Source organism: Eucalyptus grandis, chromosome 7 (genome assembly GCF_016545825.1).
Source record: "Eucalyptus grandis isolate ANBG69807.140 chromosome 7, ASM1654582v1, whole genome shotgun sequence".
In the NCBI taxonomy this organism is placed as follows: Eukaryota; Viridiplantae; Streptophyta; class Magnoliopsida; order Myrtales; family Myrtaceae; genus Eucalyptus; species Eucalyptus grandis.
In genome coordinates, this window is record NC_052618.1 from 59550378 (window position 1) to 59562314 (window position 11937).

At 39.3% G+C, this 11937-nt stretch overlaps 2 pseudogenes; both read left to right on the top strand.

Moving 5' to 3' along the window:
- Positions 1-1875: 1875 nt before the first annotated feature.
- LOC120286439 lies at positions 1876-4232 on the top strand (annotated as a pseudogene).
- Positions 4233-4872: 640 nt separating this feature from the next.
- The window catches only part of LOC120286068, a 9873-nt pseudogene continuing 2808 nt past the window's right edge, over positions 4873-11937 (top strand).

The following is an 11937-nucleotide window of genomic DNA, read 5'->3' on the forward strand; positions in this document are numbered from 1 at the left end:
AGGAATCCATTGGCCAAGGACAAAGAGAGATTCCGTACCACTCGCTCCACGTTTGCCTCGTCCTTATTATGAATCTTGCCGAGAGATGCGCATGGCAACGCTGAAAGTAGTATTCCTTCTGCTTGCCTTCCTTTTGACAACATTGTGTTGTTTCCTTATTTAGTACATAACCTTTTATGTGTTTCATTAGTGTGATTATATAAAACTTGTCGCGCAGAATTCTAATATTTCGTTGCCAAATAACAAACAACTTTCCATGCATGGTGATTTTATGATATGATTAGCAAACTTTATATCTTATTGTAAAGTAGTGTAACGGACAGCTTGTTGGTCAAATGCGCTGACGGTGATTTACCAAAATGTTGACAGGTTACCAATGATAAATACAGTAATACTTTATCAACCTTCTCTTTTTTTTTCACTAAGTTATCACTCTAAACAAAAAACTCAAATGCAAAATTAGTGACTTCCCAGTGAAATTGCAAGGTAGTAAGTTCCTAGCAGAGTGAAGAATTTATTGACTTCAAATGAAATGCATTATCATTGTTTCGCCGGTAAGTCACTAACTATTGGGCCACAAACGTAAAACTTAGCCCGCTTTTAGCATAGCAAGTTATCATTTTAGAAATTTTCTGCTTAGTAGATGGATCCGCTCGTAAAATTTGAAAGTATTTGATAATTCATTAGTTGATACGAGGTCATGACATCATTATTTTATCAGTGAGTTATTAAGTATTTGATGTGTTCACTTTAAATTTTAAAGCATTGTTGATCTATTACTATATATTATGTTTGAGAATGGTAAAATCTTAATTATGGTGGTAAGTTTCTAATTAATTAATTGGGCCACTTGTAAAATTTTGAAGTACTTGATAATCTATTCCTCGATAGGAGATAAAATCATTATTTCGCCGGTAAGTCACTAACTATTGGGCCACAAATGTAAAAAGTCAACAGCTCTTCAACTACTGGTACGCGTTTTGAAAATGATCGAATCATTGTTTCATTGACAAGTTACTAGTTCACTGATGAAATCATCTTGTAGATTTTTTCTTTAAAAAATAGTAATCTACTACCGGATGTGAGTGTGGTAAAATCATCAGGGAAAATACCAAATATGTGGATGCCTACCATGAACGTGTTTGGAAATATTTAGCCAATTTAATTACTCTGTAGCATGACATAGTTGAAATTTAGCCAATATGGATGTGATGTAACATGGGAAAATTGTTTATCCATGTCACACAACAGCATCATCCGGCGGCCACACTAGTTAGATTTTCCAAAATATGGTGTCATTAGGAATTGATTAGAAAAATTGTGAAAATAGAAGGATGTGATAAGACATATTAAATGTACATGGACTTGATCAAAGAATTGTGCAAGTACATGAATGAAAAGTAGAGTTTGACTTTCTTCTATGGATAACTACCGCCTCTTAGAAATATACCAATCATTGAAAAGATAAATTTGTTAACGGAACACTGTCATCTTCAGTTATGTTACGACTGGATGACAGATTCTAGTAACAAAGTACTCTCCACATCCATGGCCATGATGAATAAAATACGAAATAAAGATTAGATAGACTCATTGTGATATGCATTAATATTGATAATCCAAGCACAAGCATAGAGCTCGACTATTTGAAAATCTATTAAATACCCTACAAGTCCCATGAAGAGGTTAAATTCAATTTTTAGCTTATTTTTGTGACTTTGACTAATAGTAGTTTACGCAAAATTAATGAAAAAATTACATGGGGCTAAATTGAAACGAATCTTTCCTGTAGGCATGGCATCCGAAGACATTTCCTTGAGCCGTAGCCGGTTTAGACAAGTAAGTTGCCTTTGAGTCAGGCATGACACAAGTGATCGGATATTTTGGTCGATGCCCAACCCTTGTGGTCTAGAATAGGTGATCATTCAAAGTTTCTCCATCTATCTTCTCTGATTGAAGGATTTAAGTTGGTGAGACGTGAATGTTGAAAATTATTCAAGTTGAACATTATCTGAAAGCAATCATAGATGATTTTTCTTTTCCTTATATATAGAATGCAAATGTTATGTACCATCCAAAGGACCAGTAGAAGATTCAGCTCCAAGGATAGGAGAGAAGAGAGGGAAAATGAGCACAACAGAGAAGGTGGTTTGTGTAACCGGAGGGGCTGGTTACATAGCATCATGGCTCATCAACTTGCTGCTTCATAGGGGCTATACAGTCAAAGCGACCATCCGCAACACCAGTAAGTTCATCGTTTCATCTTCATGTTTTGTTCTTAATAATTTTTTTTTTTTTTTGGATTCTTGGGTGGTGCACTCTATTCTTAGAAAATGATTCACAGTTTCTTAGTCGAATCATTCTGATGCATGGACTTTGTACCAAATTCCGTTTTTATCAGAAAGTGTGCTCTTCTAATCGTCTCTTCCCATTTGGATTCACTCGCATATGCGTGTATGTATTTGGAAGTGCATAACTGCATGTGTACGCATATACTGATTTGTCTATGTGCTTTTGGAGCTCTGGCAATATAACATGTTCGAGTTCGCTGCCTAAAGAGTTAATCCCTTGCAATATTCGAATCCATTATGTCTTAATCCTGGTTTTTTATAGATGTGGATATGTTGCAACTCAGGTCAAGATCAAGTACTAGCATGTTTCATGATTCATAACTTGATGTCATTCTATATGAAGGAACTTAGATTGTGATCAATCAGATCTAATTCTGCATTCTGGTATGTGCATATAAGCAGATGATTCACGGAAGACACAACATCTTCTGGCACTTGGAGGGGCCAAGGAGAGGCTCCATTTGTTTAAAGCAGATTTGCTAGAAGAAGGGTCCTTTGACTCGATAGTCGATGGGTGCGGAGCTGTTTTTCATACAGCATCACCTGTGGTTTTCTCAGCTTCGGATCCCCAGGTGTCTGCACTTATCAGTTCGTTCCGCTTTGTACTGTAGATTCATATGATAGATGATCTCATATTACTTGGGTGATTTGGCAAAATCGTACTGATGATCTCCTTCATCTTGCAGGCTGAAATAGTGGATCCTGCAGTCAGAGGCACCTTAAACGTTCTCAAATCATGTGCAAAAGTCCCTTCTATCAAGCGAGTGGTTTTGACCTCCTCTATGGCTGCAGTAGTGTTCAATGGAAAACCTCTGACCTCTGGTGTGGTGGTTGATGAAACATGGTTCTCTGATCCGGTTTTCTGCGAGGAATCAAAGGTAGTAAGATGCTTTTTCTTGACATTGTTGGTCTCTTTGCTTGGTCCATTGTCTGTGAGTTCGTTCATCGCATTGTTGTGGCTCTGCTATTTTCAGCTTTGGTATGTGCTCTCCAAAACCTTGGCGGAGAAGGCTGCTTGGGAATTTGCTAAAGAGAAGAGGATCGACCTGGTCGTGATGAACCCAGGACATGTGATTGGCCCTCTTTTGCAGCCTACGGTCAATCTCTCGGTGGAATTGATATTGAACTTTGTCAACGGTATTACTTGATGGTTTCTATGTCACGCGTACTATTTTCCATGAAATGATTCTTTCTTCTACACATCATGTCAGCATTTGGCATCTCTTTTAAATTCTGAGATTGACCAGGGGAGGATTGATGCAATGTCATAACTGCATAATTAGATGCAATCCATTTCCATGTGCAAGAAGAAACACGGTTGCTCAAGGAAATTGATTTTCCATTAAAAATGGTGTCAGCAGTGGGACTAATCGAGACATGTATGATGTAGGAACTGAAGAATTTCCCAATGCGTCCTATGGATTTGTTGATGTCGAGACGTCGCACGAGCACATATTCAAGCTCTTGAAAACCCTTCAGCCAGTGGCAGATATTGCATAGTTGGAGGAGTAATGCACCGTCCTGACATGTCGAAGATCTTGCACCATCTCTATCCCACATTGCCCCTCCCAGAAAAGTAAGTTCCCGTTTTTGTTCAACACCATAGATTAAAGGGTAACTTTTTTCTCTTAAGAGCAAGTTGAGAAATGGTCTTATGTCGAGCATATACACTAACGTTAACCGATGCTGCACGAATCATGCGTTTTGAACACAGATGTGAAGATGACAAGCCTGCTGTGGTGGCTCATCAGATATCAAGGGAAAAAGTAGAAGGTTTGGGTGTGAATTTCATACCTCTGGAGGTTAGCATAAAAGAAACTGTTGAAAGCCTCAAGGAGAAAGGTTTCCTCTCTTTTTGAGCTTTTTCTTCGGAGGTCGGCCTAAGCAACATCGTTGGGAGCCTCAAGGGTGAAGGCAGAATCTCTCTATTTGAGCTAGCTTTTCTCGATCGATGACGCTGACCTCATAGTCATACTTAAAAGGTTGCTGATAATGTATTGTATATTTCATCTAGTTATTGTGGTCGGACCATGTATGGTCTTTTGTACTCTTGTTGAATAGAGCTTTCCATCTCTAAACTTGAAAGATGATGCAATGCTGAATGTCTATCCTATAGTCATTGTATGCGAATTTGTTTTAATATTCAATAACAATATCAGGAAAATTGAGTGTGATAATATTGAAAATATTTTATTGGAAAAATCAAGAAAGTTGAAGGGCTCAATATATCCAAGAAAAAGTCCAACAAAAAAAAAAAAAAAAAGAAAAAACATAAATTAAGGGATCAAATATGGTTTATCCCAAATCAAGAATTAGATATGTACAACTACTTGATACTTCCTATAAATATAAAAGAAAATTTTTAATTAATATCTCAAAGCTTAAAGTAAAGCTACTCATGAGGAGGTGGAAGAGTTCCTCTTGAAATTGGGCGCCGCCCCAGGACATTGGAAAGCGATACGAACCTTTTGGCTCAAAGAAAAGTCGAAACGAAATGTAATTATTACCCAGTGATGTCTCACGTACGTAATGGCTTACGAGTTGCGAGAAGGCGTCTGTCGTCAACCAGGAGCGACAAAAAATGGGTTTGGATTATTTTTGAAGATTCGGCCGAACATCGGGCTCTTTATAATAAGGTCCATCTGCTGCTCCAAGAGAGGAGACCAGCGCGCGCGCGAACTCCACACGGTTCAGGTGCCAAGAACGGAGGAGATGAGCGGAGCAGAGAAGGTGGTGGGCGTGATCGGAGGGTCGGGTTACATAGCTTCTTGGCTGGTCAAGCTCTTGCTCCTCCGTGGCTACACTGTTCGAGCCACTGTCCGAGACCCATGTAAGAAAAGAGTTCCCTTTCTTTATACTCTCTCTCTCTCTCTCTCTCTGCTCTGCTCTTTTGACCTTCTTGGGTGTTGTCAAGCTGTTGGAAGAAAAAAATAGAGCTGTTGAAATCTGATAACCCACATGAAGTTGTGTCCAAACCCTTTGTTAGAGTGAAACCATCAAAGCTATTTTTTTCTCTGAGAGATAGAAGAATTTTGGTAGCTTCATTAGTTTTGTGTTGTAGACTGCCCTCTAATCTATGTATCTATCCAATAAAGTCCAAATCTTTTGCATCCTGTTCGACTTTGTTGAAGAAGTGGCACGCTCAAGCCATCGTCTAGATTCCGGATTCTTGATTTATTTATTTTCAGTATCAGTTTTGCACAAGTTTCTCCGGGAACAATACGGCTCTTCTTGTCCCGCCTATGCCCTTTCTGACTGTAGATGCTACTGATGTGTCGGTGAGGGTGCTTGCAAGTTTTTGAATTTCAGTCAGTTGAATGGAGATTTTTCTCATTCTTGTGCATGTGCAACAGCCGACCCAAAGAAGACAGGACACCTTCTGGCACTGGAGGGGGCAAAGGAGAGGCTGCATTTATTCGAAGCAGAATTGCTGGAAGAAGGGTCCTTTGACTCGGTAGTCGATGGATGCGAATGTGTTTTTCACACTGCATCGCCTGTTTTGTTCTCAGCTGCTGACCCCCAGGTGCTTGAATCTTGCCATGTTAATCATCCAACGTTGTCCTTGTTTTCCTAAATAAGTAGATAGCTCATGGACAAACCATTCCATTCCATGTGGAAGGGGATTTGCTTTTCTTCTGCCACAATGAGTTCAGTTTCGGTTTTCTGATACTTTTTATGAAAATTTTACCGAATGATTTCTTCTATTACATGACTCAGGCTGAAATAATTGATCCTGCCCTAAAAGGCACCCTTAATGTTCTAAGATCATGCGCCAAAGCCTCTTCTATCAAGAGAGTGGTTGTGACGTCCTCTATGGCTGCAGTTGCATTCACTGCAAAACCTCTGACTTCAGGTGTTGTCCTTGATGAGACTTGGCATTCAGATCCAGAATTTTGCGAGAAATCCAAGGTTTGTATATCAAAATTTCCTGACAATATGGCTGTTCATTTCTTTCACTTGTGAAATTTTACTGTTGAATTACATTCAGAGTTCCTGTTACTCAGTGAAACTGGTAAAATGCTGATTCTGAGAGGAGTTGGGACATCAGGGAACATTTCTCTCTTAAATCACATAGCTTTGACTAGACACTTTTTACGGATGCCCAAACCAAGCATTGCCTGTCTCATCACTTACAGTTGTTTGTGTTACTCTTGCAATTTAGCCTGGCACCATGTTAGATGCTACGTATGCTTATTGAATACAGCAGTTTCTACATACTTCCTGGAGGAGAACTACTTATCTTTCGTTTCTTTTAACCGGTAATCTCCGAATGCCTTGGATGACATCGAATGAAGTGCATGTCATGGCAATGGTTATTATATGTGTTGAATGAGGCGAAACATTCTAACAGTCTCTTTGGCTTATCTATCTTCAGCTCTGGTATATGCTTTCAAAAACCTTAGCAGAGAAAGCAGCTTGGGAATTTGCCAAAGAGAATGGAATTGACCTTGTGACGATAAACCCAGGATATGTGATCGGTCCCATCTTGCAGCCCACTGTTAATTTCTCCGTGGAGATAATACTGAACCTCGTTAATGGTATCACTATCATCTAGCCATAAATTATGTTTGTTGTTAAATCTTCGCCATTTTATTTCAGAGCGGCTTCGTCAAACATTTGTGCATACTTGTTCTCATTACCCAAAAGACAATCTCAAGGAGTAACTATAGAACTATGTTTCTGATTGAAGACAATCTCAGTGAAGTCGTATGCCCTTAACCATACTTATGAGTTATGGACGCATGTGCCTCAGAATGTCTTTCTGCATTGGTCCATGGAATAGCTATCCTTCTTTGCTAGTTAACTGAATTTGGCAACATGAGGTCCCGAGGCCCTTTCATTCTATCTACTGAATCTGCCTTATGTATATAAGGGTTTGCTTAATTGGCTGCACAGACACACTATTACAATCATTTATGGTAGATTTCCGCATGCGACATGTTTTTTAACTACTGGCAGTAGCAGCATTCGCTACAAAGTTGTCTTGACGTTTGCATGGGAGTAATTGAGGCTTATCCTGCAGGAGCTCAAACATTTCCAAATAAATGCTATAGATTTGTTGATGTCAGAGACGTTGCACTCGCACATATCCAAGCTTTTGAAAATCATTCAGCTCATGGAAGATATTGCCTAGTAGGCGACGTCGTACACTGTCATGATGCCTTGAAGATTCTCCGCAATCTCTACCCCACTTTGCACCTCCCAGAAAGTAAGTTATCATTTTTCCTTAATTCTTATCTTCTGTCAGAATACTGTGCGTCCAAGAGATTACGGTTGTTTTCGTAATGGTGTAGATGCGAAGATGAGAAGCCTTTCTTGTCGAAGTATGAGATATCAAGAAAGAAGGCAGAATCTCTGGGTGTCAACTTCACTCCATTGGAGGTGAGTCTGAGAGATACCGTCGAATGCCTCAAGGAAAAGGGATTCATCTCTATCTAGGCACTTGCTTAGAACAGCATGTCACGAGCTTGCTAATAATGACTTGTGGACCTGTGGTCTGTCCTCAGCCTTTCAGCTCCTAAATCATACATTTCTTCTGAATAATGTATCATTACCCACTTTTAGAGATAACTCTGCCAGTTTTTCCCAGCTAATCTTACGTTATTGATGTTTAGTTTCTGTGTCCAATTTGCCTGCCGAAACAACTCATCATATAGAACATCAGATATAATCTTGAAGACTTTGTAAGCAATGTCGAAAACTTGTGAGATAAATTGAGTTAATGACTCAAGCTAGCGGTTAATCCAAGAAGGCTCCTTTCTGGCCAACATACTTGACTGCCATTATGTATAAAGCCAATAGAAAAATGAAGGACTCACTATGATTGGATATGAATATCAAAGACTGATTCTGCCAGTAACTTATATGACCAAAAGATTGGTGACTCATGATACTCTCAATCAACATAGCATTGAACAGTGTTTCTGAGCTTAACAAAACCTTGATAATAATAGCTAGTAGACAATGCGTACTGGCTGTGATTGCCATCCGGATGCAAGAGAGCTTTACACGACCAAATTGCATCTGAACTTGCAGCACCTAATATGAGCGTGCACTTTCTGTCGTCAGATGTAATATGTGTTATCAAACAATCAATTCTTCACTTCTGATGAAAGCATCTGAACTGCCATCTCATTTCATTTGCATATGCAATGGTCTGACAGGCCTTTGTATAACTCCCAATGCATTATCCCATCCATAGCTTCAACACCTTATCTTTACCACCAGAAGCAACATTCTCACCATCTGGTTCAATCGACTGCAAAAACCTTCTCACGAGAACACCTGCTAAAGTAAGCAAGTGGTAGTCCATGATAAAAATACAAACTTAAAAACTTGTCTGATGACCATGTTAAGGGAACAAACCTCATCCGCATGACCCGGAAGATCTTGTTTCAACTTCTTCGTGCGAATATCCCAGATCTAAAAGTAAGCCAAATATTGAGCAAACATTTAAGCATTCAAATCAGGCAAAAATTCATAATAATCATAACCGGTAAAAAGGGCAGACTCCACATGCTATTGATATCTACAAATAGTTCAAACAGAATTAAAACAACAAGCAAGAGAACATCACTCAAGCTTCCTTACGTACTCTGCTTTACAATATCCTCATCACCATATCTCACAAAATAAGCAGACCTAACATGGTCCAATGGTTCAAAAAATAACTTAAATAGGCCATTGAGATCTCAATGAAAACAAGTTGCACTAGAACTCAGCAACAACCAGGGGGAAAAATCCTTATTGCTTGCACCATAAATAAACTAATTTCCTGTAACACATTGATATTTTTTTCACAGATAATATTACAAGCTCTCCTGTTACAATTCTAAAGTGACCACAGTTGATCTCTCAAAGCTGGCCCATGACACACGTAAGTACTTTATGGAAATCATTCAAACGCTATATGCTTTGTGCAACTCACCTTCAGGGTAGTCTTTGCTCCCACTTAAAAGAATACTATCCGCAGACCAACTGTGCATTATGTAAATCATGATTAGAAATCATTCTCGAATGGATAAGACGAGCAAATTTTGAAAATATCTCAAACCTTATCTGATATACAGGCCGGACATGTCCACTGAATGCAGCAACAAACTTCCCAATAATACCATTCCACAACTTCACAGATCTATCAAACGAAGCACTAGCCACCCATTGCCCATCCGGTGAAAAGTAGACATGATCCACAAGCTGCAAACAAAAAGCATAATTTCCCGCATTTACACCTAACAAGGATCTAAAGTATTAGCCTCAAGAAAATATTAGGAGGATGTCTCATCCATTGAACCAGTGCCACCAGGACCACAATGTGGAGTACGTCCTTATTTAGCATCATTATGGCAATTGATAGTATATAATGGAGCACAAACAGTCTTCTAAATACAGTAAATACTTAGGGAATCAATCACACAGCAAAAGCAGGCAGCTGTCAAATCAATCTCCCTCCCTCCCTCCTCACACACGCGCACACACAAACCTGTTTGGTGATCATTCGGTCATTTGTGTTTTTGGATGCTTACCAACAGAAGGTTCCCACAAAAACATAGTAAAATCATCAGATCCAGAGACCAATTTTTCGGGAACATTGCCTTTCATTTTCTTGTAACTTTCTAATGCAACCTATGTTCATCAACAAAATACAGAAGTTCATATGACAGTTACCAGAAAGTAGAACTACAAATGTGCACAGACCCAAAGGCAGAGAATCACCACAAGGGGGCAGAACATGCACAGAGCCAGAAGACGTGCTGACTAATGCATACTAGGTTGTAAGAAAATAATGTCCAGAGAGAAATAACCAATGCATACTAAGTTGCATGAGCAAATCAATATGCAGAGAGAAATAAATGTTTGATTTATTGCCTCATGATATAAAGATGATTCCACATAATAACAGTTACCTACTTGCTTCATTTCTTCAGAAGATGAATACTGTTTTCCAGTGTGATCAAAAGCTACAGTTCGAAGAACATACTCAGTGCTCAGAGCAGGGAGTTAACCCAGTGTCCAAAATCCTACAACAAAAATTTTAACAGAAATAACGATGATTGTGAAAAAAAGAAGAGAGGGATCTAGCAGCAACTTAGATTAAGAATGCGGACTTGGCAGTAGAAACTAAGAAAAGACATAAACACGCAAGCCATGAAAACAAAACTCTAACCTTAATATGCAATTCACATCTCAGAGACATCGAAAAATGGTGGTATTTCATTCTTAACGTCAATATCTCCCGAGAACTATACAATGAAAACATTCAAGGACATGATATCGCCAATAGCTGGGCTAAATAATATGCCCAATTAGTAGGGGGTAGGTCACTAGGTGCCAAACTGCCTCCTGGCACCAAAGAGATTGAGTGAATGCAGCTACTGCAAAGGCGCAAATAAATATAAAGCTATTGTGGTGAAGAAGAAGACAGGCATGCAATGACCCTGCAATCTGTATAACAAACTTTAAAAAGATGTTACCTTCAATTCCTTATCAGCTTCCCTGGGAGTTTCTCAGACATTAATTGTACAGTCCTGGGAGCTGCAAGAAATTTAAAATAATTACTTCACCAGGTAACAAGTAGTAGAAGCAGCAGCAGTTTGGCAAAGTCCAAGGATACTCAGTAGCTTGAAAGCAGAATTTACAAGTCCTCGCCTAATCTGAGGCCCATCAGAAGTATGATTTAGTAAAAAAAACTTCATGTTATTCTTTTGTTGTTCATGTAGCACGGCACTAGCATATGGACATTAATACATCACAAAGTGATTAAATATTTATCTCAGTGTGGAATTGCCTCTCTTGTTCCAACTTGTCAGTGGGACAGTTATTAAGGGTTGGCGGATCAAGCCCTTCCATTGAGAATTTAGTTTGCAGCCTCAGTGATATTCATTTCCGCACAACATGAAAACTATCGCTGACAACGTGTACTAGGATTTGGTAATTCATGATTTTAAGATTCGAAACATTTAACCAACACGGGCATTAAAAGTAGCAGGAGGGCTTACATTTAGGAAGCACAAACCTGAACCAGCCAATGAACTTCCAATAGCCAAAGCGCCAAGAAGCGGAAGTCAAGATCACCTGCTCAGCAATGGAGGACTACTCTTTGAACATAGATGCACTAATAAAGGCAATCAAAACGAAAGAACACACCGGTCATGAAAGCAGAAATAAAGAGCCACATCCAACAAGGAATTAAAATCAAGCGCAGCTCATTACAAGTCCATTGCAATAGCTTTTGCAGTTGAAAATACAACCTTCGATCCATCAGGACCCTCCAGCAATTGAGCATATACACCCAGTATGTAAAACAGGCTCTCAAACATCCAAACCCACCAAACCCAAATCACCGAACCTCTTTCTAATTCTCCGTAGCTGAGCAATAAACAAACTTCCAACAACTCAGGAGCAACAATTGTTCAAAGGAGGAGCAAACGATCGAGCGAACGGACAAGCTAAAGAACTGGGTCGGTTCGGCTCACTTTTTAGATGTTCGATTCGGCCCTGAACGAAACCGACGAGGGGACTGCTGTTGGGACACGAACACGATCAGACACAGAGACGGAGAGAGAGATTTTTCATTCATTGTGGC